Source organism: Mirounga angustirostris, unplaced genomic scaffold (assembly GCF_029215605.1).
Source record: "Mirounga angustirostris isolate CCGP_5_RB_7025 unplaced genomic scaffold, mMirAng1.0.hap1 SCAF_1, whole genome shotgun sequence".
NCBI classification, from domain to species: domain Eukaryota; kingdom Metazoa; phylum Chordata; class Mammalia; order Carnivora; family Phocidae; genus Mirounga; species Mirounga angustirostris.
The window spans coordinates 38,749,248-38,776,510 of NW_026991709.1; the positions used below are offsets into that span (position 1 = coordinate 38,749,248).

Below are 27,263 nucleotides of genomic sequence, written 5' to 3' on the forward strand. Positions count from 1 at the left end.
AGTTGGTATGTGGATCTAAAGAGGGGAGATTTTCAAAAATAGGACACAACAAAAAGATACAAAGGTGAGGCTGCAACTAAGAAAACCGAGGTCATTAGTAAATTTTCTCAGAAGAATTGAGATGAAGGAATTGAGTTTGTCATAGGTCATGGACTGACTTGACACTTGAGGGTAAAAGATTCTTTGGTAGTGGGGGTAACTTGAAGCTGATACAGGCTCCGAATGATCGGGATTGAGAAGATGACACAGCGGCTAGAGGAGGAGGCTTTGGCTATGATTTATTATTTAACTCATTCGATATGGTTGAAGACTCAGACACAATTACATGAGTAGAAAACAAAACGAATTTATGGAGCCAAGAACGTGAAATCGGAAGTAGGTCGGAGCACGGAGCCAGGCCCAGATGTGTGAGAGGGCGAGACCCAGGAGATCAGCCCACCTCAGAGGCCGGGCTGAAGCTGTGTCTGCAGGCAGCTGGATCTGCAGGCGCAGTCCAATGGTCCTGGCGGTGCTAAGAGGGGAAGTGGTTACCGACGGAAGTTACATTTGCATTACATAAAAAGCCCTGTGGTGTTCAGCAAGGGTTTGGACAGGATAAATTTAAAGGTCCTTTCACATCTATAAAGCCCCTATTAACAATAAATAATTTCTCCTAATTATATTTCTCCAAGACACAACTTATATTTGGAAGGTCTTTCAAGTAGAGCTTTTATGATTAGATCCTACACTATGTCTGCGTACTTATCGACCCTGTCAGTCACTGGCATTGAAGCAATGGGCAAGCATAGCATCGTATCTGAGCCTTCATGTATCCCATCTACCCATAAAAGATGTATGTCTCAATGGCAGAAATACCACCCAAAGTGTCAGGTCTCATCAAGACTGATCCAATAGGAGGAAATGAACAAAGTGAGGGTGGTCTCACATTTCTGAAATGGTGCTGCTCTTCTAGCCACATAAGATCGATTTTTAAATTTCCAAAATGCAGGTATCTCACACAATATTAACATTGTTTATTTCTATCTAGCTTTCTCACTCTTTTCCTTAAGTTTTTCACTAGGCCATGAAACAAAACAATTGTGCCTAATGTCCTGTATTAGTTTCTTGGGGCTGCTGTACCAAAGCATCCAAAACCGATTGGCCTAAAACGATAGAAATTTATTGCTTCACAGTCCTAGAGATTAGAGGAGAGAATTCAAGGTGTCAGCAGAGCCATGCTTCCTCTAACATCCTAGGGGAACATCCTTCCTTGCCTCTTCTAGCTTCTGATGTTTGGAGTAATCCTTGACATTCCTTGGCTTACAGATGCATCACTCCAGACACATGGCTGTCTGCTCTCTGTATGTCCCCCTATCATCTCTCCTGTGTGGATGTTTGTCTGTGGCCAGATCTCCCCTTTCTATGAGGATTCCAGCAATATTGGATTAGGACTCACCCTGTTGACCTCATTTAACTTGAGCTTTACCTCTGTAAAGATCCTATTTCCAAACAAGGTCACATTCTGAGGCACTGGGGCTTAGGACTTTACTATATCTTTTTTGGGGAACACAAATCAACCCATAAAAGCCCTCAACACAGATTGTGGACTTCTACTGTCATATACTGTTTTTGCACACTGATATCTCACTTTGTGGGTGCTTCTCACAAGATTCTAATGTGGAAAAGTAATTGCAATTGAGTTTAGTCAACTTCTGCTTGAGGAATTACAATTTTAGGAGTAATGACTGACTGAGAAGACAAGGACACATTGTTTTCTCTCTCATTTGGCTTGTGAAGGTCCAGAACACAGTTCGTGTTCAGTTGTTCAGTGTGCAGTACCACCAACATAAAGTCAGTGGAAATAATATTTAAGTCACGAGATACAGCAAAATGAAGGACATAGACTACGAATAAGGTTTGTTCAAGGAGTACTTCTGTCATTCTGTTCTACCATGTTGCTGCTCAGACAAAATTTCTCTTTTTACGTCAGTTTGGCACCTTTGCTCAAAAAGGAAGTCTGACCCGACTTTTAAAGTTACTATGAAGAGAACTTTGTTTTATCCTATACAAAAATGGCTCTAATATTAAAAGATTAATCCCTTTTGCCTCTAAACATATGATTAACCATAAATTATCACACTAGACCTGATCACATCTTTCAAAAGCCTATTAAAAAACAAATTAACCTTTTCTCTCTAGTCTGAACTCCCTTGTTAATATGAAAATCAGGAGCAATTCAGGACTCTTAGCTTTTGTTATCCCAGCCATATTCCTTTATATTTTTCAAGTTGAGTTGTGACTGGAGAGTGAGTCATACCAGCTTAATTAATTTAGTTAAGAACCAATTAAAAGCAGTATTTTGTGCATGAGAAAGCTTGTCTGAAGTGTGTTTTGAATTTCATCAGGCGTTTGCTCATTACCCAGGCTTCTATATAGATGGCGGTGCCATGGTTGGGGGTGGGGTGGTTGGACACACTTACTTACTGGGTTAGACATCCTTTAATTCATAGTCATAAGTGAATTCATAGGAGTTTTCAATTCTAAAACAGGTGCAATTTATATTTACTCTCATAAATAAATACCACACATCAAAAATTATTACCAAATTTCTTATTGTAATAATAATGTAGCAAGGTTTATGAGCAACTAACTCATATATTTTCTTCCTCCAGTAGACTAAATGATCTAAACACGCACTGTAGGAAGAAGATTAAAAGGAGATGTATTCTTTCTGTATCCTTCCCACCTCATTAATTTGGAGTGGAGCAATGTGACATAGTGTATTTTTAAAGTAATGCGGTCTAAGATTAGTGTGGTTTGAAACAGTCTGATCTTCAGATTTTTGCCCTATGGAAGTAGATATGTAGACAAAGCACTAACACATGAATCTCTTTATAAGGTTCTATAGGTCCCTGTGTGTTATTTGTACCTATGCATGAGGCAAATCCAGTAAGCAAAAACTGTGTATCAGGAAAGAGTGGGAAAAGTATTGGACAGTGAACTGGCAGATTTAAGGCAGGAGTCAGCAAATGTTTTCCAAAAGGGACTGACAGTAAGTGTTTTAGGCTTTGTGGGCCAGCTATCTCTGTATTTGGTCTCTGTTACAACTAACCAACTCTACACTTGTAGCATGAAAACAATCACTGATAATATATATACTAATGGACCTGGCAGTGTTCCAATAAAACTTTATTTACAAAAACAGAAGAAAGACTGAATTTGACCTGCAGGCCATGGTTTTCCAACCCTTAATGTAGGATATGGTAATGGCACTGACCCTTAATGGGTTGTAAGTCTTTTCTCGTGATGGTGTTCAGTTTCCTCATCCTAAAATGAGGTTAGACTAAGGAAGCCAGAAGGGACTCTCCAGCTTTGCATCTCTAGGTTCACATACAGAAATGGTCTCTAGAAATACTTCCAAGCATAGCTCTAGGGTCAGGCAGCTGATTCTCCAGTGTCCTCTTTGGAAAAAAAAAAAAAAAAGTTCTCAATAAGAGAAAATATAAGAACTTCTTTTCTTTGTGTATGGGTGTTATCCAGATTAAACATGAGAATTGAAAACAGTTATGACTTTAATACTTTTGAATTCTTTATTCTCTAGAGGCCTTAGCTCTGTTTAGGAAAAAAAGGCAGACATAACTATTTAGAAAGATTTCAAAAATACTTACTTTGGAGTTAGCAATGGACTTTTCAAATTTGCAGATGACAATCTGAGTATTAGAGGTTTCAGTGCTGGTAGACCACAGGCTAGAAAGTGGCTTTCAGAAACACTTTTTTGTTTGTTTGTTTTGAAAGGGTAAACTTCATGGGAAAATTCTCTTTGTTGGAACGCCTCATTACCCAGCAATGCAGAATAAATGGGGCATTGCTCTCTATTGATTTGCTGCTGCAGCCTCTGTAACTAAACATGGCCTGAGGCAGTTCCGCAAACAAGAGGATCCCTGTTTAATTGTTGCTTGAATAATTTTTCATTATCATTACTCGGGGACTGGAATTTCTATTTTTACTTGATGTTACTTTAAATATACCCTTTGTCTAGCATATTTTCCAGCATATTAGAATCAGTCACTTACCACAAGAATATCATCAAATGTACACACTGAGAGTAATTCCACTGCAGTGTGACTCAGAACTATAAATTCACAAATAATCAGCCCTGATTATTTATTTCCACTGGGTTAAGGTAAGTGTACATATAAATTCCACATGTCTAGACTATATCACCTTTATTTTGAACCGCATCCTTAATGAAGCTCCCTGTCATAGCTCAGAGTAACCAGAATTCTATATATTTTATCTGCAGGTCTCCACATGAGTTGGAACTGTTCTCTATGAGATTATTCAAATAATGGCTCGACTGGAGTCCATTCACAGAATTTTTCTACCTTAGGCTTTTCTTTTTCTTTTTTTTTTCCCCTTAAACATAGGATATATTATTAATATCCTTTCAAGGGATACAACAGAGTTAGGTATACAATTTGACATATTTCCTTATACTTGTCAAAAGCAGCATATGTAAAAACAAATTAAAATGTGGTTACTAGATACTTAACCAGAGCAATAAATACTGAGTATTCATGGTATCTTTAGTGTTCACAATAAGGAAGAGATACAGAGAATAATTGAATTACACGGATATTCTGTGGCATGTATTTTGGGTCAGGTTTATGTGACTAAATTACACAAGCCACAAAGTCTGGTTCACCCTCCCAAGCCCTCAAATACTATAAAATTTGATCTTATTGCTACTTTATCAGATAAGTGTCTCTGGCCAAATCTAGATCCCTGTTCTACCAGAAAATTTTCCTTACTGTCACTATTCTTTATCCTGCTCATATCTTCTGCTTGTGACCACTTTCACTGATAATACTTGAAAAAGTGAGATGGTTTGAAGATATCTACTCAGCCACTTGTTTCATTTACACAGCTGTTCAAAGGCTTGGCTCCCATAACCTTAAAACTCTGGTTTTTATTAAAGTCCCAGATGTAGGACAAATATAGACAAATTTGTAAATTTTGAAATAATGGTAAAAGATTGTATCTCTGGGGCGCCTGGGTGGCTCATTCGGTTAAGTATCTGCCTTCAGCTCAAGTCATGATCCCGGGATCCTGGGATCGAGCCACACGCCAGGCTCCCTGCTCAGTGGGGAGCCTGCTTCTCCCTCTCCCTCTATCTGCTGCTCTGCTTGCTTGTGCTCGCTCTCTCAAATAAATAAAATAATAAAATAAAATAAAATAATAAAATAAGATTCTCTCTCTGTAAAGTATGTCAAGTTATTTGAATGGTTATTTAGGTCTTTGTTCAAGACAGCCTAAAATTCTTCAAGTTGTTCAGTCCATTTTAATTTTATAAGAATTCTTTAAAGATTTTAAAGTTCTCTTGAATATTCTATTAGATGGAGAGGGTACTATTAAAGGAAAAATAGATAGAAGATAGATAAATAGATAAGAATTACAGTAAAAATTGAATCAAGCTGGCAAGGGGAAAATAGAACAGTAAAAGTAGAGTGAGGAAATCCTCACTGATTTTTTGTTAAGGAACGTCCTTAATATTGTTTACGAATGCAAATATACTTCAATTTACAAATCTATTCATTCTTCCTCAGCTTCATAAAAAGTAGTAACTTCGGCCTAATTATATCATTACATCATATAATAATTGTTTTATATTTTGATATACCTGTGAATAAACAACCTTCACATCCCCAGAGATTTTAATAATCCAATATTTGAAAGAAGGAGAATAAAACAAAGGAAAAAAAGTGATGCAAAATTCTTATCTTCTGGACATCTCTAACTTTATAGTGTTTTAGTGTATGTGCTTGTGTGTGTTAATCTTTTTGCAACTTTTAGCTGGTAATCTATCTGGCACTCTGACTGGATTGACCAAAAACTGTACACAACCATAAATAGAGAGGATGAAAGGCAAAGTGAGATTTACTGTCTTGATCTTGAACATAAAACCAAGGAGGCTGAGAAAAAATATTGTCTGTTAGAAAAGAAATTATTTCTCTTGGAGTATATCCATTATAAAAGGTATTTTTATTCTTTCTATTAAAATTGTTCATCATCAATGCTCTTTGGGATTATATCACCCAGAAAAAAACAATGCTTGAGGCAAAAGGTTGAAGATTTTCTTAACAAGAAAAAAGCACTAGGAGATTTTCAAAGGAAATACAGAATATTTCTCTAATAAGCACATTAATAACTTGCAAATGTGTTGTCACATTTAGGGCAATAATTTATAGTACATTTCTCCCTAAGTATAAGAATTTCTGCATTAATTTAAGGCAAACATAAGGAAGAAATAAAAATTAAGCAAAATCACTTGAAAACAGTTTTAAATTTAAAACTTAGTTGATTCAATTCTTACACTGACTACATGCTGACAGTTTTTCATAAGCTATTCAGTTACTTTACACATATGCTTATATCTTAATTCAGCTTTTTGAGTTATTTTATATCTCTTTTTCAACCTTTTTGTTTATACAGTAGTAGTTGGTTTATCACTCAATTCCAGTGTAAATTTACATAATAAAAACTTATTATAAGCAATTCAGAGTATCTTACATGTTGACACATATCACCATGCTATAGAGTAAATAACTCAATTTTAATAATAAAAAGTAAAATATAAAATTATAAAATATAAAATATAAAAATTAATAATAATCACCAGTGCTAGAAGGATTGTTGCTGCTATGATTACTCCTGTTATTTTTTGAAGGCATTTTAAATACTGTGTGTGAGGCACACGTTAGGAGGATTTTGGTTGCAAGTGTCACAAACCAAAGACAAGCAGGATCAAGCACAAGTGATGGGTACCGGAAGGGTAACAGTATGGAAACGACTACTCATGGTTGTTCAGAGATCCAGCTCTGCCATTTACTTTCCATATGACTTCAGACAAGTTATCCAGCCACTCTGTGTTCCAATTTCTTCATGTGTAAAATGGAAATAACAGTATCACCTATCTCATAAAGTTATTGTGACCATTAAATGGCCTTGTTTTTCAAAAGATATAGAACAGAGCTTAGATGTTTAGTGCTATATGACAGTTTATAATAAGTTGCTGTGCTGCTCTTGTTCTTGTTAAGGCATTTCTAAAAATCAAAAGGGAAGTATGCAGCTGGTCTTCCAGAAAGAAAGCAGGATCAGGAGTGATATAGGAAACAGAGGTGCTCTCTATACATCTATTTTAATCTAGCAGATGTTATTATTCTCATTCCACAGCTGGGAAATTTGAAACTTAGAGAAGTTAAATACCTTTCCAAAGGCACCCACTAAGTGCCACAGACAGGATTTGAAGTCCAGTTTGTGTAACTCCAAATCCTTGTTACTAAAAACTACACTAGACACATCAATCAAGATTTCTTAAAGTTTCAAGTAATATCAAATGGTGATTTATGTACTTTTTTCCATTTGTTAATTTTTAATAAACTGATAAGTACTTACATATGATATGATCAGATCTTCATCAGTAGGACATTCAATTTAGTTGGGTTTGCAGGAAGGGAGATAGATTTGCATCACTGCATGCATTCATATTCTATTTCTTGGTGCCTTTGACGCCAGTGGTCTCTACTGTAACAACATAGCCATCCCATTATCTAAAATGATGAAGTAAATGAAGCTTTTAAGGACAGAACACACATTGTCTACCATATTAAGATGAGTTTTTCTACCCTTAATCTAAGGAAGTTAGGATATAGGAAGCTGACAAACTGGCTAAAAAGATGAGAAATACTTAACTTTACAACCAAAGTATCCTTGGCACTTTTGACAAAGGACAGAAAGGAATTGAAACATTAAGAAGAAAAAAATTAAGTGATCTGTCAGTTATAGAGAAAAATAAACAAGAAAACCCATCATTTTAGAATGCCTTTGGAGTGGATCTGGGTCCAAAAATTTTTAATTTTAGTCTTAGAGAAATATTAGAAGATTAAGTAAAATAGAACCTTATATTATAGTGGAAGATACATGGATTTCTCAATACTTGTGTCTAAACCATTAAAGAACTTGGAATCAGCTCACTAATTAGAAAGTGGCTTTGGGTGCCCACAAAAGAGAAGAGAGGCACAAAAAAATAATTATTTTTGATATGGGCTAGGAAAAGGGTACAAAGATTTCTTCGTGCTGTTTTCCCTCCACAACCTCCTACAGCAATGGTGGTCGTAATCAATATTATTCAATTGTCGGTTAATTGCAAATCAGGTGTTGCGGTGATTATATACCAGGATCCTGTTCTAATTCAAATTTTGTTACACTGGTTGAGTCAACTGAAGTTGATAGACTTGCTTTTTTGGTTAAAAGAATTTGAAGAAGGTACAAATAAATGAAAAGGAAAGCTGAAAGTACGTTATAAAAGAGGACGACAGGAAATCAAAAATTTAGCAGTTGGAAAATGGACATCATTTGCTCATTTTATTTATTTAATAAAGTATAATAATTCAAAAGTCCAACTATAAAATTTGTTATAGTTGGCCTATGATATCACTATATTATTTTGTTATAGCTGTAGACAATATTTGAAAATATTAATTGATATGTTGGAAAAATGTACCAAATATAGTGATAAAACTATCCTTTTAAAATAATATTTATTAGATTTTTATTAAAGGCATAAGCATATTTTCTGGATATTTGGAAAATATAGACATGTAATGGTTTAGCATTAATTTAACACCAAACACAAGGAAAGCAAAGAGGAAAAACCATTAATATCTTGAAGACTATCAATAAAAATATATCAATAATTTATGACACAAATTTGCTGTCTTATCAGGTAAGAAGCCTTAGACAATAATTTATTGTATTAAAATTAAAAGGTGCTTATTACATATTAAAATTCCAATTTGGAAGACATTCATCAAAAATTTAACCTATTATTTAAAGTCTAAATAGCATATCTTCTGATTGTTGTAAGATTTATACTTTTGTGCTGTAAGATTTACAGATTTAATATTTTAAAATAGTCAACACATATGACATTATGGTTATTTTAAATGTTTCTCTAAAATGTAAGTCAGTCTAGACTTTGTAATGCAAAGAGACAATGAGACTTTAAAATTTTATCAGCAATCTTAATGTAGTTTTTTACTGCTCACTTGGTTCTAATATATTAATCTACGTGATATTTCTAGATCTTCTTAAGATGCATTTCCAATGTGCTCTTAAAAATATTTTAATGTAAGTCCTAATGGAATATAACAAATGAAAAATATTTATTCAAGAAAATCTTCTAAGACTTGGTAAGAACTACAAAAGTCTGCATTGTTTCAAACAAGTCCTGCACCCTCCCTCCAGCCTCCCAGCTCAACAAGACAGAAACTCCACTATCAGTTGGTATAGCCAAGAACACAGGGCTCTCCTCGCAGTTCCCAGGCGGAGGTCAAACTTCCTAAGATGGGCAGGGCATTAGCAATTCTCATCTTCCCCCAGCTACCTGTTGCTGAAGCTAAGTTCTCTGCCACTGTGGCTGAGGGTTAGGGCTCCCTTCATCCACTCAGCCCCTACTTGTAGACAAGCACTACTTTGGGAACAGTACTGCTGAGAATAGTGGGGTCCTAAAAGCCCTTGCCCCAACTAGTAGGATTAGGGTGACACACTGGGAGAGACAAACCGAGACCTGGGGCTGCTGCCCCATCTATCTACCAAGTGCTCAGTTCCTAAAGTGGAATGTCACTCAGAGAAAAGCATATATCATGGTTCTCACTATGGGTACCAGGGCAATGGCTCAGAAATTTTGCTCGGGGGGGAAAAGCAGACTATAGAACAGAGCCCCAGTCCTTCCCCAAAGAAAGTGGACTTAATTTACAACAGTACATGGAAAAGATCAAGCCTAAGGACACTCTTAAAAACTGAGAGTTGTGGTGAAAGGCAATCAAAAGGAGATTGATAGATCCTTGGAGATGGAGGATCAGCTGTAGGCCTGCGAGTCTGTAGAAAGAAAGAATAAGAGTGCCTGGGTGGCTCAGTCGTTAAGCGGCTGCCTTCGGCTCAGGTCATGATCCCAGAGTCCTGGGATCGAGCCCCACATCGGGCTTCCTGCGCAGTGGGAAGTCTGCTTCTCCCTCTCCCACTCCCCCTGCTTGTGTTCCCTCTGTCACTGTGTCTCTCTCTGTCAAATAAATAAATAAAATCTTTAAAAAAAAAAAGAAAGAAAGAAAGAATAAGAGACCTCTATGAAGAGCCTTCTTGGGGTCAGATAAATCTGAACTATTGACCTCAGAAACGATCCCTTCAAAACCTGGATCAGTCTGTGAATCAATTTATGATGCCTAAAGGCATTGTTGAAAATAATAGTGCAATCAACCAGCAAATAATGGGTTTAACTGTTGGATATGGTCAGGGGAAGGGAGCCCTGAGACAAAACCAGCCCAGTGAGGTAGGATAGAGGGGAGGTCAGAACACAGGGTTGCTACAGTATCAGTTGGTTCTCATTATTTATGGTAGTTATATTCTACAAAGTCACTGCAAACACTCTACTAGTGAATACTGAACCCTTTGCTCCCACAGGAAGTAAGGGGTAAATTCCTGCATTTTCAGCCTCTGGTCACAATATTTTTGTCAATGCATCAATTCACAACCTTATCATACATGTGTTTCTGTTTAAAGACACCTTATTTAATATATATTGTTGATTCATAAACATTGAACTCACAACCAACAGCATATAACTCACGCCTGACCAAAGCTTATCTAACACATGTATTTTCTCCTTTAGGCACATCACAGCCTCCTTCAGTACTATGCTTGGGGCCATTTTAAAGAGCAAAAATCACCAACATAAAGCACAGTAACACAGCTCTAAATAAGATTCTGAGAAGGACACTTGTTTATAATAAGAGCATGGAAACAGTGAAGGGAAAGCATCAATCACCTTGCTCGACCTCAGTTGGGAACATGCACATTGGGTGACTCAAATTTTTCACTGTTCTGTGTATATCCATGAAAGATCACAAGAGCACAGTTAGTATTGATTTTAGGTTAATAAACTTTAGTGAAAAGATAAGTTCACAAATACTGAATCTGTGAATAATGAGGATCAACTATATTATCTAAAAGGTCCATTTTCCAACAACAACAATTGTAAGACATACAAAGAAACAAGAAAGTATGTCCCATATACCAGAAAAAAGCAGGCACTAGAAACTGCCTGTGAAAACAAATGGATGCCACATTTAAAATACAAAGACCTGTAAGCAGCCACTATAAATATGTCAAAGAACTAAAGGAAACCCCGACTAAACAAGCAAAGGAAATTATGATGGCAATGTCCATTAGTACTGGGTTGTAACTGAGCTGAAGATAAATACATGTCTGGAAATTTTCATTTCGTTTGCTAAGAATAAGTTACATTTTAATTTGTAGAGCAGGTCACTAAAAAAGCGTTCATTGACATGGATTTATTCCAAACAATATATGATCTAATTATATAACATTAATGAATTATGCTTTTTTTTATTAAGCCTAATGAAATAAAGTGAAATAATTCACAATGTTGTAAGAATGCATCACCATGCACATTAATATAGCATGAATGAAATGTTGAAATGGAGCCTGTTTTAGTCCGTTCAGGCTGTCCTAACAAAAATATCATAGACCAGGGTAGCTTACACAACAGAAATTATTTCTTACTATTCTGGAGGCTGAGAATTCCAAGATGGAGGTGCCAGCAGCTTAGCTTCCTGGCAAAAACTTCCTTCCTGGTTTGCAGAGGGACACCTTGCTGTATCCTCACATATTGGATATAGAGAAATCACCTTTCTAGTTAGTAGCTCTGTCTATAAGGGGCACCAATCCCATTCACCCATTCATAAAGGCTCCACCCTCATGACCTAATCATCTCCTAAAGGTCCCACTTCTTAACATCATTAGGACTTCAAAATATAAATCTAGGGGGAGGAGAGACACAAGCATTCAGTCCTTAGCAAAGACTATCACTCTATAGAACAGAGGAAAAGAATTACGACAACTTGGAGGAAAGGCAGCCTTCTAGGCTGGGAACAGCACAAACGCACACACAGAGACTGAGGGAGTTAGTTCCTACTTTGTTCCAAAAATACTGCTCAGCTTTAAAGTTGCTAATGAGAAAGAGATTATCTGTTTTCATGGAGCTTTTATTTACCAGGAAAATAACCATAAAGGAAGTATTTATGAGTGTTATACATGTTAGGAATCCCGCAGGGAAAAAAGCAATCCGTTAAAAAAAAAAAAAAAAAAAAAGAACAAAAGAAATATCCAAATAATGGAATTAAAATTTTAAAAAGTTGAAAGAAAGAGAAAGAAAAAGACTGGTATAAAAGCTTCATCATGTCCCACTAAACACCAATAAAAATTTAGTACACTCAGATAAAAAAAATGTATCTCACATATCATATGCATATCTTATATTTATATTTAACACCAAAAAATTATGTATAATAGGACAAAAATTGACTTGTTTAAATTTTCATTGAATTTCTCACTAAAGGGGCGCCTGGGTGGCTCAGTTGGTTAAGCGACTGCCTTCGGCTCAGGTCATGATCCTGGAGTCCCGGGATCGAGTCCCGCATCGGGCTCCCTGCTCGGCGGGGAGTCTGCTTCTCCCTCTGACCCTCCTCCCTCTCATGCTCTCTGTCTCTCATTCTCTCTGTCTCACATAAATAAATAAAATCTTTAAAAAAAAAAAAAAGAATTTCTCACTAAATACTAAAAGAAAATGACTAAATATTTTCAGAGATTTGAGGAAAAAAATGCTTTGATCCAATAACTTATTCTCTTTGTGCACAATAGAAAAAGATCCTTAAGTATGTAAAGGTTCAACAATGACTACCCCCTATAACCTCCATTTTAAGAGGAACATGATATAAACATAGTTAATTGGAACATATGTTAAAACTATTACCTTAGGATTGGAAAAGTTGTGGTAAAAAGTAACACCTTGTAAAATAGTGTGAAATTAAACTATTATACACCCGTTCATCGCATAGATTCAAAAAGTTTTAAATGACCTGAGGAAGAACAACAAGGTCTAACAGGTATCATAACTTCCTATGTGCCAGCTATTGGGCCAAGTATTTTACATGCATTATCACCATTTAATCTTTACACAACCTCATTTTGGGGTTGCTTCATTTTACGTTTGAGGAAACTGAGGCACAAAGAAGTTAAATAAATTGTTCACCCATGAATATGGTGTTTGAACAAAAGTAATCTAACTCCAGATATCCACTCTTCACTATTTCTCATAATATGCTATTAAGTGGGAAAAAAATGCAGAACACAGTACTGAACATATGGTATAATTTCCATATCACTTATTTCAACCAAACTTTGTGAAGGCCTGTAAAGAGTCAGGCACAATGGCTATCCCATTTTAAATTTTCTACAATTAGAATATATTAACTGAGAAAGTGTTTACTTACATTAAACAGAAAAGTACAGTAAAAACATTTTAAAAGTTTGTGTATCTATCTTTCATAATTAAAAGTGATTTATCTCAATTTTGACTTTATGTAATTTTTCTTAAAAATAAAATATTACAAAGACAAATACCTACCATTTGCATTGACATGGATGGAACTGGAGGGGATTATGCTAAGTGAAACAAGTCAAGCAGAGAAAGACAATTATCATATGGTTTCACTCATATGTGGAATATAAGGAATAGTGCAGAGGATCATAGGGAAAGGGAGGGAAAACTGAATGGGAAGACATCAGAGGGAGGCAAACCATGAGAGACTACGGACTACAGGAAAAAAACTGAGGGTTACAGAGGGGAAGGGGTTGGGGGATGGTGTAACCAGGTGATGGGTATTAAGGAGGGCACCTGTTGTGATGAGCACTGGGTGTTATACGCAACTAATGAATCGTTGAACACTACATCAAAAACTAATGATGTACTATATGTTGGCTAACTGAACATAATTAAAAATAAGGAAAAAAAAGAAAAAAACAAAATGTTTAAAAAATAAAATAAAATATTACATATAATCTTTAATTCCATTCTTCCCAGTAAAACTTTAATTCTATCTCTCCATAGAGATGAGGAGAGAGGGGTAGGTCGACAGTCATAATTTAATGTAATACTCTGTAATCCTTGTATTTATATTTTGTCTATATATAAATATTTCTATAAACACAAAGAGGGATTGTTCACATATTATAAAACTACATGAAATCTTTCTGCAACTTGATTTATTCACTTTTCTTGAGATATAGCCAAGTTGATGCATGTAAAACTAATTTTTAATTTCTTTGTACACAGTGTTCAAAGTATGCGCTAACTGTATTCTTTATTTTTTTTAAGATTTTATTTGTTTATTTGACAGAGAGAGAGATAGCGAGAGCAGGAACACAAGCAGGTGGAGTGGGAGAGGCAGAAGCAGGCTTCCCGCTGAGCGGGGAGCCCGATGCGGGGCTCGATCCCAGGACCCTGGGATCATGAACTGAGCCGAAGGCAGACGCTTAATGATTGAGCCACCCAGGAGCCTCGCACTAACTGTATTCTATCCATTCCCTTACTGATGGGCATTTATTTCCATGTTTTTTGAACTATAAATAATGCTACAATGAACATCTTTGTACATACATTCTTGTACACGTTGGGAAAGATTTCTCTACGATGTAAATCTAAAAGCTGGATTTCAGGAACATCAGAGCCACACAGTGTTTTTCAATTTTAATACCTATTACTCATATCTGGTTTCCAATTCCATATATAAGGAGTCTGGAAGTCATCCCTCCATCCTAACAGCAAATTAAAAAAAAAAAAAAAAAAACAAAACAAAAAAAACCACTTGGTGGATTGAAGTAGCTACAATTCTTCTTGGATTCATAAAAGAACGGAGGACACAGGGCAAGCCAATGTCCCCGAGACTGGAGAGACATATAGGCAAATACAGGGAGTCATAGCTTACCTGGAGCAGAGACTCATGAGCAAAAACCACCTTGGGACCACCCTGCTGCAGTAGGAAAACCTTAACTTGTTTGACAAATAGCTGGAGGCTCAGTGTGGACAAGTCTGAGAGTTAAAAATTCTAGAGAGACCAAGTAATACAGAGACCCCCTACTATATTGTAAGATTTATCTCCAGAAGCTGGACCAGGTTCCCATAGTAAATATTTGAAAAAATTCACCGTGGGCTTCTGACAGAGGTCAGGGAAGAGGAACCATTTTGAAATACACCAGAGCACTCTGCTTTTCTTTATAAGGTCTACCTTCAGGGGAAACTAGTTAACCAGACCCTAACATACTGGCGCATTATCAGAGCCTGCCTGACCTGGGGCAGGAAAATCACCAACTCCAGCTGGCTCTAGCCTTCCAGGTGGAAGGAAAGATAAACCTACCTCCAGCTCACTCTAGCTGCTTGTGTCACCTAAGTGGGGTGAAAAATGAGAAATGCTTGTGAGATTTACAGTCCAGAGACATAGGCTCACTAGGAGTCTGAGACCTAACAGTCAAAGGATTACAGAATGCTTTCCTCCCCCACCACCTCACCACACTGTTACAAGGCCTATTTATAGCAGTTTCTTTGCCTGATACCCCATGTCTGGCTATTAAAAAAAAGAAAAAAAATTAACTAAAAAAAATTACAAGGCATACCAAAGGCAAAAAACAAAAAACACACTTTGAGGAAAAAGAACAAGTATCAGAACCAGACCTAACAAGGATATTGGGATTATCAGACCTGGAATTTGAAACAACTATAATTAATGTTCTAAGGGCTCTAATAGATAAAGAAGACCATGCAAGACCAGATGGGCAACGAAGCAGAGGGATGGAAATCCTAATAAAGAACCAAAAATAAATGCTAGAGATCAAAAATGCTGTAACAGAAATGAAGAATGCTTTTTTTATGGGCTTATTAAATAAGTACACTGGATACAGCTGAGGAAAGAATCTCTGACCTAAAGGAGGATATATCAATAGAAGTCCCAAAAACTAAAGAAAAAAAAAAAGAGAACAAAGACAAAAAAATCAAAATTTAAAAAAATAAAAAAATAAAAAACAGAGTATCCAAGGACTGTGGGATAACTACAAAACATATCAGATATACATACTGGGAATACCAGAGGGAGAAGAAAGAAAAGAACAGAAAAAAAAAAAATTTTTGAAACAATAATGATTGAGAATTTCCCCAAATTAATGTAAGACACTAAGACACAGACCCAGGAAGCTTAGAAAACATCAAGCAGGATTAATGCCAATACATACATACATACATACATACATACATACAAACACACATACAAACATACATACATAAAACTACACCCAGGCATATCATTTTCAAACTGCAGAAAATCAAAAATAAAGAAAAAATCCTGAAGGAAGCCAGAGGAATAAATACCTTACCTAGAGAAGGTAAAAGATAAGAATTACATCCAAATTCCCAGAAACCATGCAAACAAGAGAATGAAGTATTTAAAGTGTTGAAGGGGGAAAAAAAAAAAACAAAAAACAAAAAACCTCCGATGTAGAATTCTGTACTCTGCAAAATTATCCCTCAACAGCAAAGGAGAAATAATTATTTTGTCAAACAAACAGAAACTGAGGGAATTTGTTGCCAGTTGATCTGCGTTGCAAGAAATATTTAAAATTCTTTAGAGAGAAGCACCTATATTATAGGTCAGAAACTCAGATCTACGTAATGAATAGCATCAAAGAAGAAATAGGTGAAGGTAAAATAATAACTTTTCATTTTCTTATTAATCTAACATGAGTTTATTCAAATTAATAACAGCAAAAATGTATTTGACTATGTATGCTTATGTATATATCTTATGCATACATATTATGTGCATATATACATATATATTCTTATTTATGCTTTTATATATAAGTGAAATGGATAACAGCAATGTTACAAGGGATGGGAGGGAGGGATAAGAATTATTTTGTTATTTTAAGATATTTGTGCTAACCATGAAGTGGTATAGTTTTATATAATATAATACCTTGGATTAGCTGTAAATGTATTTTGCAAACTCTAGGACAACCACTAAAAAAAGTAAAAAGAGAAATATAACTGATATGCTAAGATAGTAGAGAAAATAGAATAAAAAAATGCTCAGTAAAAATCACAAAAAGCAGAGAAAGGGTGAAAACAAAAATAGAAACTTAAGAACAAGAGCAAAAAACAGTAACAAGCATGGTAGATATTAACCTAACAATATCAATAATCATTTTGAACATCAGTGGTCTAAAGGCACCAATTAAAAGACAGAGACCATCAGAGTAGATCAAAAAACAAGACTTAACTCTATGTTGTCTATAAGAAAACCACTTTAAATATAAAGACACATCCAAATTAAAAGTAAATGGATGCAGGAAAACATACCGTGTTGATACTAATCAAAAGAAAGCAGGAGTAAGTACATTAATTTCAGACAGAGCAGACAACAAGGCAAGGGAGGTAGCGAGGGAAAAAGAAGCAATATCACTAATGGGGTTTAAAAGTTTGTGCCAGTGTAAATACCCACCAAGCACTGAATAAGTTCCAATTTCACCATGTCGTCGACTCTGGGTAAGTCATACTTCTAGACATTACAATTTGATTTTTTTTTTAAATTTTCCATCTTTTTTGATACTCATGAGGTTGAACTTCATTCTATGTACTTACCAGAAGATTCAATGTCTTCTTTGAATATCTCTTTTAGTCTATTAGTCCACTTGTACAGGATGGTTTCATCTTACTTATTTTTGGAATTCTTTAGACATTGTGTATACCAATTTTTGGTCAGAATATCACAACTATCTTTTCTCAGTCTGATTGTGTTAAATTTAAATTTTTATTACAGTACTGTCATACAGAAAACTGTAATTTTGCTGTTATCCATGTTTTATATTATTATAAAATTATCCATGTTTTCCTCTATGTGTTGTCTTTTGGGGGGTCTTATTTAAGGTTGTTTTTTTTCTTAACCACGGAAAACCAATGGACTCAAATTATTGATTTAAAATTCCCGTTGTGGTTCTTCTTGGAATCCCTACACATTTGGACATTATCCATCTAATTGCGGATTCATTTCCAAGATACCTCTTTCATTTACTCCTTGAGGTGATGGTACCCTGTTTTATATAATATAGCTTAAGTCTCGATATCTGATGTGGCCAGTTTTTCTTTTAAGAATTTTGTGAATATTTATATCCCTTCACTATTGTACTAGTGAAGTATCTTAGTCACAAAGAACAGAGAACTGAAATGGGGATTTATTAAAGATATTAGAATGAGCAGGCAACTTCACTTGGATATACACAGCCAGAAGTAAAGCAATCAGGGAAAACGTCTCATTAAAGTTTTTATTTGTTTGTTTTTTAACCTTGGATGAGCCTGTGTCACTTAATCTCCCAAAACTTAGTCACATCTCCATCAGAAAAATTATATTTGGCTAACTGAACATAATATAAATAAATAAATAAACAAACAAATAAATAAATAATAAAAATAGGAAAATAAAGAAATATTGGATGCTTTGTGCAGGTTTGGCTGCTTAGCTACATGTGGGTCTTAAGCTTCTAGGAATTCTGAGGTAAATAGTTCTGAGGTAAATAGTTCTTAGCTTTCTAGTCTTCATAATAATGTATGACTATTTAGAAGGAGGTTAAAATCTGTGCTGGTAAAGCCTTCTTTATGAGAACATAGAATATAGTCATAACATTTTCTCTCTTTTTTGAGGTATAATACAGTAAGATACATGGATCTTCAGTGCATAGTTTGATGAATTTTGACAAAAGTATATCCTATGTAGAACATTCTCATATCTTAGGAAGTTCTCTCAAACTACTTTCCAGTCAACACCCCCACCCCCATGGCAGAAGCATTCACTCTTCTGATTCCTATTACCATAAATTAACACTGGCTGATTCTGAGATTCACATAATCCAAGTACTATATATACTTTGTGTCTGGCTCCTGTTTGAGATCACTTTTATTTTTTAAGATTTATCAATGTTGATGTTTATATTTTATTTTTTTACTGCTGAGTAGTATAAATTAAATAAATGTGCCAAAAAATTTTAGCATTATGAATAAAGCAACAATAGGCATGCTTGCACAAGTCTCTCTCTTTTTTTTTTTTTTTTGGTAAGTATATGCTTTTATTTCCTAAGGATAAATGTTTTGATGTGAAATTGCAGAATCATGAGCACGTGTCATTTTATTAGGAACTACCATTTTCCAAAAAATTTGTATACATTTTGTACTTTCAATAGTGATGAGTGAAATTTTTAAATTGTTATTGATCCTCTCTAATATTTCACACTTAGCCCTTCATAATTTGACCTGCTTCATGTGTATGTAGTTATATCTTATTATAATATTAAGTTTTTTGATGATTAATGATGTTTAGCAATTTCTCATACACATTTTAACAAGTTGTACATGCTCTTTTGGGTGTAAGTCTTTGGCCTATTTTTAGTTGCATTGTTTGTCTTTATAATTATGATAATTATCTATATATTCTGAATGTGAGTTCTTTGTCAGATATATGTATTTTGAATATTTCTCTGTGTTTGGATTTTATTTTTATAAGGAGCTTCCAATAAGTAGAGCTTTTTTTATTAAGTACAGTTTATTTTTTTATTTTTATGATTAGTAATTTTTTACTTCTGAGTAAGAAATTTTTGATGAGACCAAGGTCCCAAAGATATTCTGCTATATTATGTTATAGGAGATTTTATGGTTAAGTCTACAATTTATCTCCAATAATTTTTGTATGTTTATGGGGTATTATCAAGTCTCAATTTTTTCCCATTTGGATTTTTTGTTTGTGTTTATGGAGTATTATCAAGTGTCATTTTTTTTTTCCCATTTGAATATTGTTGCAGTGCATTTTTTGGAATGATTTTTTCTTTCCTTATTGCATTGCATTGGTGATTTTGTGCTTCTGGTCTTTTGAATTATTTGTTACATTTATTCCTAGGTATATATTTTTTTCTGATATTTCAAATGGTCTGGATAGAATTCACTATCCGGACCGACAATTTTGTGCCAATTATCAATCTACTGCTTCTCAACTTCGTATGAACACTTCTTTGCCCTGTTTTGTGATGTGGAGCTGGACCTGGAAGCCATTTCTCCTTTGGTAGCTGGACCAGTGTTAGACTTTGCCAACAGAGTGTGCTCAATGACACTATAAGGCATGGCAGTGGGAGGGGTTTTTGCCCTGGTTTGGGGGTGGTTTTCCTTCTTTAGTGCCAGACCTGTCTGCAGCATGCAGGAAACCTGGTGACGCTCACCTTCCAGTGAGTTTTTTATTGCACTGCAATGGATAGCTTCTTGTGGACCAACTCCAAACTTCTGGCACCCCAGTGGGTGAATTCCTGTGCACCCCAGGAAGTGGCTAATAGCAGACAAGCTCTTGCTTGTAGCACCTCCGCACATTTCATCATCCTGTGAGCTGCAACCATACTTTCTCCAAAGACATAAATTTCAGCATTGTGGGAGTCCCACTTCCAAGTATGTTCTGCCCTTGGTGCTCTTCCTCTGCCCTTGAAGTAGTAGCTGCTCCCTACATTCATTATTCCTTATAATTTAGAATCCTCTTTTATCCCTTTTTAATAGGTATTATCTCCTTTTACCAGTTAATACTGCTTTATATTTAATTTTCTATGTTCAAATTGCTGGTAGGGTTTCTGTCTCCTGATTGGACCCTGATGGCCAGTTTTCTTTGTTTGGAAATTTTAGTTATGAATTTAATGTCTTTATAGATATAGGGTTATTTGGATTTTATATTTTTTCATGTGTCATTTCTTTAGATTTATTTTTTGATAAGTTTGCATATTTCATCTAACTTTGCATTTGTATTATAAAATGACTTAAAATATTCTTTTATTACCATTTAAATGCCCTCGAATATGTGGCAATAGTATTTCTTTCATTTTTCAAGTTGAATAAAATTACCAATTTTTTTCCTGTTATTTCTATCAGTTTTTATACATTTTTGGTAGTGTTGGCTACATACAATTTTATGATTCTCACCTTAAATTCAATTTTTATTGATAGTAATACTACTATAAAAGATTTTTATTGGCTAGCATTTACCTAGTGAAAGTATTTGTCACTTTTATATTTTCATACTCTGTGTTAATTGCATATGTGTTTAGGGTATATCTTTAGTAAGCATTATATTGCTAAGATATAAACAATAATAATTTATGATAACTTGTATATTTTAATTAGTAACTTAAAATCTGTTTTTACTTTGTGATTAGTGATATATTTAGACTCATTTCTACTATCTCCTAATATGTTTCATCTTTATTATAATTATTTCCTTAGATGTATTTATAGACTATTCTTGGATTTTTTCTTACTGATTTGGATACTATAGATTTTATTTCTATTATGTTATCTACTACATTTAATATTTTATCAAATATATTTACCTTCAAATTTGTTGGATTTAAGGATACTCAATACATCAATCCCCCTCTCTTAAAAGATGTGAATCCCATCTGTCTTTAACTTATTATCTACTAAATATATTTATTATTATTATTAAATTCATATTTTCCAGCTTGTTTTGACAAATTTTTAGCTTGCACTGCCTCTGAGTTAAATTTTTAGATTCAGGGTACCTTACTAGTTCTTTTTCTAGAATCTATAAGTGGTAAATTATACCTGAAAATGTCATTTTTTTTTTGAGTGACAGTTTAGCTAGCATTTAGAATATTAAATTGACAGTTATTTTCCCTCACCAGTTTGGAAATATTAATCCAATTTTTTTCTGTAATAAATATTTACTGATAAAATTTTTTTGCATAAATGACATATTTAGATTATCTGTTTTACCTTGAGTAACTTTTTTTTTAACCAATGGCATTCTTTATTTTCAATGCAAAATTTCTGAGTTTGGATGTATTTTTACTTTTTTTTCTTTAATACTGGAAGTGTATTTTCTCTCTCAGGATTTACATTTTCTTTTAATTCTTGGAAACTCTCAGTCACTGTCTTTCTGAATAGTATCTCTGTATTCTGTGCTCTCTTTTCTAATTCTGGAACTTTTATTAGACATCTGTTGGGGCACCTCAATCTCCTCTTTGTTTCTCAAATTTATTTTCATGTTTTAATTTTCTCATCTCTCTTTATAATTAATTCTGTTTTCAGTTGTGACCAACCTAACCTGTGTCTCTTCTATCATGTTAATGATGAATTTATCTATATCTATTAACATATAGATATAGATAAGATAGATATAAATAGATATATCTGTATTTATATCATCTCCTATTTGCTTCTTTTCAATTCTCTCTGGTCTTGATTTATGTCTACTTTTCATTGCTTTATAAACTGTGATTCTCTCTCTTTTTTTTTTTTTTGGCTATTATTTCTACTTTTATATCTTTGGGTTCGTTATCATACTTATTTTATGTCCTTTTCAGATGGTTCATTGGAATGAATTCACTGAAGTCAATTTGTTGGACTGAATCAACCCCCTTATTGAATTTGTTGGCTTTTGTTCCTTTAGTTTTCTGAGTATGTTATGAAATTTAGATTACAAGCTCATCTTGAAAGTTCCTTCTCATTCTTCTCTCCTTCCTCTTTTTTATTAACTCTTTCCCTCCAACCTCATAACATTATGACATCCCCTTCATATCTAGAAGAATGCTTCCCTCCACCATATAAGTGCTGTTTTTCATTTCAAAATCTGCCTTTATATTGGTAATACAGGGCTCTCATTCTATGGAGATATTATTGACCTAGTTTTATGGCTTATGCTTGGCATGATGATGGTCCTGATCATGTGGCTTTCCCCACTCTTCCTGTTAGTGGAACAGCAGCTTAAAGCTAGATGTAGACCTAAGCAATAATTTTAAGTCTTTAATGTCCTCCATAGTCAGAAAGAACCTACACCAGCTCCAGCTCTTCCCAGCGAGCCTGATTCTCCTCCTTGCCATTTATGAGATGTTTTTGCATCCTTTTTTCTAATCTGAAATTTAGCAGACCTGTGGCTTCTCCTGCTTCTCACTGTTCTGTGTCTTAGGTAAACAAACACATCTTATTTTATTTTTGATCATGGTTATATATTTTTAAATATTCTTTGGCATATGTTTCAGCTATCACTGCTGTAAATTTCAGTAGGGGTTTCAGGTATTTCTCTGAAAATTCATAATATGATCTTGACAGGAAGAGTGCATATTTTTATAATTGACGTGCAGTGACAATGGCTAGAGAGGAAACTAAAAGATATATGATCAGAAGGCACAAGTGTCCATAATATTTACGTCTCTACACATGTTTTCTCTTTTAAAACGTACACTCCTCTGTAAATTATCCACCAAGGAAACAATGTTGTTATTCTTTTGATTTCAGAGTTCATTGTCTAAACTATCATCATTTCCTAGTATGATATATGATCCTTTGCACAGCAAATCATTTTAAATGACATATAGGTATTAAGGAATAGAATTCCAGAATATGTCACTGTACTATATTCTATATTTATTGTCTTTGGGTTTTTACTTATCTGTCTATCCTTTTCAATGACACAGTATCAGTTTTAGAAACTTGAAACACATTTTCAGTTTATCAAGTAAGAGTAGATTCTGATGAATAGTTTCATGCAAATAAAATGTTAAAATAAATGATTGGGTTAATTATCCAGAAGAATTATACATTAATTCATTTTGAAAACTGTAAGTGCAAAGTAGACCAGAAATTTGTATCAACTCATTAGCTAACACACTTCTCTCTGATTGGGAATCCAAATTAAGATGAGAAAACTGTTAAGCCAGTAAATATTTATCAAATAAAATTGAGGTTTTTACTTCTTTTGTTTTACTTGTATGGTTAACTGCCAACTATATAACAGCTGGTTAACAAATATTTTTCATTACCCTTATTTCTCACCACAATCATTTAGTTTTTGGAGTTTACATAAAAGTTCTATAATTATTATCCAAAAAGTCAGATAACATAACAACAAAAACAAAACATCAGTGTCAACAGAGTTTTGAAAGATTATCTATCACAAGTTACAAACTGCCATCTTGAAACAAAATGGCAGCCCAATTTTTTTGACAATTTTTAGTAAATCTTAGTAAATTTTAACTTTTTAATAAACTTTTGTGCTATATAGAGTGCAGAGATAATATGATTTCTCCTTATGGGGTCTCTAGTGAATAAGTCTGATAGTTAAAAATAGGAAACCAGAAAGTTTTAAGAGACATATGGTGGCATAGTTATCCTTCCTTATGCCATCTAGTAGTTACACTTTTAAGATTACATATGGACTCTACTTTTTTTTTTTTGAGTAGTGTTAAAGTAAAAAACATAACAATACAAAATAAAAACAAATTCTTTGTATAAGCTTTGTATAAGCTTACAGATGGCATTCAAGAATGTTAGATAAGCTATTTATCATCATAATTTGGATTAGCTGTCTTCCTGTGAAATGTGTTAATTTATACAGATAGATGACTCCTCTCCCCTAATATTTTCTTCATTTTTTTTTCTATTATCCTTAGAACTGATTCACATGAAGTCATTTTGTTACCTTAATTTGTCAACAACATTCTTTGGAAGAATTTGCAGTAGAATCTCACAGTTACACACACAAATTGTGATAAACTATGGACCAAACCATGCTTCCTACCAAAATAATATATTTGCATGGATTGAAAGCTGATATGTAAAATGTATTTGCAAATAGTGTGATACCAGTCATATTTTATTGATCTCTACTATACAAAAATGTACTAGCATTGTATTTTTATTGCGTGTTGAAAATTCAAACAGAAAAAAAACAAAAACAATATATGCCAGAAGAAAATTTTGAATACAAATTATTTTGTTAATTGATACTAGTAAAAAAAATTATTTTGACATTTGGGTGGGTTTTATTTGTTTGATTCTTTAATCTCTTCTTTTAAACTCAGCAATCTCCAGATTCCATAGAGTTGATTGTTTATAATTTTCTAGAGTTAAGGTCCTTGGAGACATTTCATCTGAAGATGAATTTTAACTGTATGTTATCCATAGCCATCAGTTAGAGGGATATTGTAATGATTACTACTACAAATCCAAAAAAAACAGAATATTGAAATTTACCACTCTGTATCAAAAGATAAGATTTTCTTATTTAAATGTATGTTGTATTGGTAAGTTCATAAATTTATAAGACATAGAAGTACTGTCATCTTTGTTAATTATTAGATGAAAAATAAATTCCTGCCTTTCTTTGTTAACCCATCATATTCTCTGAAGAAAAGGCAATTTCCCTTTCATAAAGGAATATTAAACAATTTAAACAGAAACTTAGAAATCATCTCTTTGTATCTCATCTCCAGTTTAAGAATTTCTTCTTCAAGTTCTAATAAATGATAATTTAGTGTCTACTGGAGCACTTCCAGAGATGTGAGCTTACTAGTCTCTCTCAGATAGCAATTTGAACATTTCTCTTTATTTTGTAGTTTTCTTCCCTGTGAAATATATTAATTTACTCAACAGATATTTATGGAGCACTGTTCTAACAATAAATAATTACAGAGTTTGTAAGAACCTGTAATCAAGTGGTAAAATTCACTCACTGCTATTAATTTTGAGCTCTACAGAGATACAGTCTTATGGTATTTGAAGGGATGTGTGCACCTAAGTTTCTCTGTTCCGAGCTAGAAATCTGTGGGTCAATAAATTGTTGCTCAAGGGACTATTTCCAGATATCGTTATCTTTTGTAGTGTTACCTTAATATTTCTGGTTTGGCCACCCTTTTTTATCAACATGGAACCAATACTTAATATTGGAACTTGAGTTGTGTACACCCATGGTGAAAATAAGTGGAAATAGTTATTGCTTTATTTTAACTGAGATATAGACCCTTATATTTTCTCCTTTAATATATTCAGTATTATTATTTTGAATCTATTGTTTTATATGGCCAAAAATATTTTATTTTATCTACTCTGTCCAGAATAGGTCATCTATAGTTTTGATAAATTGCATTTTATCTATAATCTGATATAATTATTAAAATATAAAAGAGTTAAGGTCCTTGGAGAGGTTTCATCTGAAGATGAATTTGTAATTGTATGTTATCCATAGCCATCAGTTAGAGGGATATTGTAATGATTACTACTACAAATCCAAAAAACAGAATATTGAAATTTACCACTCTGTATCAAAAGATAAGATTTTCTGATTTAAATGTATGTTGTGTTGATAAATTCATAAATTTATAAGACATAGAAGTACTGCCATCTTTGTTAATTATTAGATGAAAAATAAATTCCTGCCTTTCTTTGTTAACCCATCATATTCTCTGAAGAAAAGGCAATGACCCTTTCATAAAGGAATATTAAACTATTTAAATGGAGACTTAGAAATCATCTCTTTGTATCTCATCTCCAATTTAAGAATTTCTTCTTCAAGTTCTAATAAATGATAATTTAGTGTCTACTGGAGTTACATAAGCTTTATGTGATGAAACCTAAACTGCATAATTATAGACCTCTCTTGATCAGGATGTGGAGCCTGTGGGGGGAAAAATGGTGCATACATTTTTTAAAGAAGGTTATTTGGAGCTTTAATATGATATTTAAATGGACCTTGAGACTCCACCCATCCCCAATATATTTAAGAACTACTATTTAAAAAATAAATCAATAATCAAATACATTGGATCTGGACTTAAACTAGTATGAATCCATCTATTGTATTATGCAGCTTTCCTTTAAGGCATGGTTTTAGTATTATATTTACTACCTACAGAAAGCAAATTCCTTACTTAAAAGTAAAAAGTTTCACAGAAAAGAAACACAATGTAGAATAATTTGTTTAAAAACAAAACAAAAATACTTATTCTTATAAGGTGTGAAAGTATTTTAATTAACCTAGGAAAACCTGTCTGAATCAATGCATTCATTTATACATTTTTAATGAACCCATGCTCCCTTAATCACAAGAATCTGAAGTTGGAAAATATTTTTGTTGAAGTTTTATAATATTCTTTCAAGGAGATATGTAACATCTCAGTAATCAAAATCCTCAGCATATCCTCATAACTTTTACAAGTGGTTCTGTACTTTAATTTAAAAATGTACCATTTTAGTAATAAAAGCCTAACTTTGATGTTAATCTAGGTTATTTACTCTTCCTTATTTGATTTTTTTTGTTTCCATAGAAACTCTTTTGCTTATTATAATGCTTAAATCTTGTCTTCTACTGTTAGCCTATACGTTCTATGGAGTCATGGACCATTTGTATCTTGCTCTCCATTATACCCCCAAACCGGAATAGAGAACATAGCATATAATGCAAGAACAATCAGTATTTTTTATTGAATTTCAGGACAATATG

At 33.7% G+C, this 27,263-nt stretch overlaps 1 long non-coding RNA gene across 1 annotated transcript in view; it reads right to left on the reverse strand.

Moving 5' to 3' along the window:
* Nucleotides 1-7,444: 7,444 nt before the first annotated feature.
* The window catches only part of LOC135362116 (uncharacterized), a 234,641-nt gene continuing 214,822 nt past the window's right edge, over nucleotides 7,445-27,263 (reverse strand). The window contains exon 8 of the long non-coding RNA XR_010406550.1: nucleotides 7,445-7,589. This is a non-coding gene — a long non-coding RNA (uncharacterized LOC135362116). The remainder of the gene's footprint in view (nucleotides 7,590-27,263) is intronic.